Source organism: Corvus hawaiiensis, unplaced genomic scaffold, assembly GCF_020740725.1.
Source record: "Corvus hawaiiensis isolate bCorHaw1 unplaced genomic scaffold, bCorHaw1.pri.cur scaffold_32_ctg1, whole genome shotgun sequence".
In the NCBI taxonomy this organism is placed as follows: domain Eukaryota; kingdom Metazoa; phylum Chordata; class Aves; order Passeriformes; family Corvidae; genus Corvus; species Corvus hawaiiensis.
Genome location: NW_025963366.1, coordinates 4,969,189 through 4,971,688, shown reverse-complemented (window position 1 = coordinate 4,971,688; position 2,500 = coordinate 4,969,189). Strand labels below are relative to the sequence as shown.

General features: G+C 77.4%; 1 non-coding gene across 1 annotated transcript; it reads left to right on the top strand.

The window, feature by feature from the left end:
- Window positions 1–1,588: 1,588 nt before the first annotated feature.
- Window positions 1,589–1,741, top strand: LOC125321049. The gene has a single exon (XR_007201423.1). It is a non-coding gene; the product is annotated as a 5.8S ribosomal RNA (ribosomal RNA).
- The last annotated feature ends 759 nt before the right edge of the window (window positions 1,742–2,500 follow it).

The following is a 2,500-nucleotide window of genomic DNA, read 5'->3' as shown; positions in this document are numbered from 1 at the left end:
GCGGCGGCGGCGGCGACGACGGCGGCGGGTGCCGGGCGGCGGCGCGGCGCCATCGGAGGGGTAAGGGAGCGTCTCCCGCCAAGCCCCTGCGGTGGTGACCGTGGCGGCCGGCCGGCCGCGCTCGTTGTCGTCGTGGCTCCGCCGCGTGCGCGCGCGGGCGGCCGTGCCGGGGAGGGGCGCCCTGCCCCCCCCTCTCTGCGGCCCGGTCTCGGCAGAAGGGAACCGTGTTCGCGCGGTCGGCCGCGGGGCCGGCCCGCTCGCTTCGAAGCGGGCGACGGTGGCGGCGGAGGGCGCGTGCCCTCCGCCCTTCCGCGGCTGCGGGGGTCGTTGCGGCTGCCAGGGCCCGCTGCGCTCTCCTTGGCCGCTGCCGCAGGCTCTCGTGCGCGGCGCCGCGCCTCCGGCGCTGCCGCGCCTCTCCCCTCGACGGCCTTCTCTCTCCTCGGACGCACCGGTGGCGCCGGCCGCCGGCCGTTGCCGCTGGGCCGCCTGCCCCGCCCAGGTGTGAGTGCTCGGCGGTCCCTCCGTCGCCGGAGGCCGGCGAGTGCGGGTGGCCCCGGGCCGAGCGGCGGCGTCGCCGCTCGGTGAGTGTCCCCCTGGGGGACGGTCGGCCGGAAGGCGCCCGCTGTCGCCGGCGGCGGTCCCGTCCCGGGCCCTGCCCGTCGCTTCCCCGTCGCCCTTCCCGGCCGCGCGTGGGCCGAAGGGGTGTGCGGGCGGCCGCGGGGGCGCTTCCCCGCCCGGTCTCCGCGTGGAAACGAGGAGAGCGGGCGTTGCTCCCCCGGCTCAGCGCCGTACGTCTTCTGCCCGGGCGCGCGTGCCCGCGGAAGGGGCTCCGGCGGTGCGAAGCGGCGGCGGCGGTTCCCGGGAGGGCGGCGGCGGCGGCGGCGGGTCTCGCCGTCCGGCGGGCCTCGGGCGCTCGCGATGCCGACTCGGTTCCCGGCGGCGTCCGCCTCCGGAGCCGGCGGCGGAGCTCGGCTCGCCGGGCGCTTTGCCTTCCCGGCGGGAGCGGTCCCGCGGGGGGGCGCGCCGGCGGAGCGGTGTCGCCGCGTGCGTCTCGGGCGTGTTGCGGGTCGCTGGGGGAGAAGCCGGCTGCGCGGTGACGCGGCGGCGCTCCGCGAGTCTGCGGAGAGCGGTGAAGGGAGCCGAGCGTGAGCGGGGTCTGGTGGCCGTTACCCCCCGCCCCGCCCCGCCCCGTGGGCGTGTGTGTCGTCTCGCGATCGAGGCCGGGCGGGATCCGATGCCCCCCGCGTTCCGGCGCGCGCCACGCCCAGCCCTCTGTGCCGGAGGCCGGGCCGAGCCCGGGCGCCTGGGCCGCCTCCGAAGGACGGCACGCGAGGCGGCGTCTCCCCTTGCGGGGGGAGGCGGACGGGAGCGCGGGCTCCCCCGCCTTTGTCGACCTTGGGAGCGTTCCGTGGGTTTCTCTTTTTTCCCCTCCTCCTCCTCCTCCGTTTTGTTGTTGTGTGCTCGTACGGTCGAAGCGAGGCGCGCGCGCGCGCCAGCGTCGCGTCCTCGCCGAGAGAGACAGGGGTCTGCTTCACGTGAGCGGTCCCGGCCCCTCCGCGCGCGCGGAGTCGGTGCCGAAAAGCCAGACAACTCTTAGCGGTGGATCACTCGGCTCGTGCGTCGATGAAGAACGCAGCTAGCTGCGAGAATTAATGTGAATTGCAGGACACATTGATCATCGACACTTCGAACGCACTTGCGGCCCCGGGTTCCTCCCGGGGCTACGCCTGTCTGAGCGTCGCTTGACGATCAATCGCCGTCCGGGGGCCACCCCGGCGGCGCGGCTGGGGTTGCCTCGCAGGCCCGTCGTCCGCGGCCGGCGGCGGCGGCGGCGGCGGCGGCGGCGGCGGCGGCGGCGGCGGCGGCGTCTGGCCGGTGCCCGGAGAGTGGGGGGGAAGGCGGCGGGGGCCGGCGAGGGAAGCGTTTTCCTCGGCGGTTTCTGGGGCCTTTCCCCCTGCGGGGGGCCCGGTCGTCGGCGTCGTCGCGGTCCGTCCGTCCGTCCGTCCGTCCGTCCGTCCGTCCGTCGCGCGTGCCGTTGCTGCAAGGGCCTTCGTCCCCCTAAATGCAGACTCGGGGAGCGCTCCGTAGCTTCCCGCTCCCGGAGCGAGCCGCTGGGGCGGAGCTCGTCCTTTGCCGGGGCCCCGCCAGGGCGTGGCGGCGGCGGCCGGGGAGAGCGAGAGAGACGGCGCGAAAACGCCGTTGAAGGGGGCCGAGCGAGACAGAGGCAAGAAGGGAGGCGAGGCGCGGGCCTCGCCCCCGGGCTCCCCCCGTGCGGGCGGCTGTCTGCGGGTGGGTACCGCGCGGGTACCGTGCCGTGCTGCCGCGCGCGCGCGTCGAGGCGCGAGCGCCGGGGACGGGGGTCACCCCCTCCTCCTTCCCGCCGCCTCCGTGTCGTCGTCCCGGGCGTAAGAGCGCCGTGTCTCGCTTCTCTCTCCCCACCGAGGCCGTCTCGCGCCGCCCGGCGGCGCCCCGGAGGCCGTCACCGCCGTGCTCCTTTCGG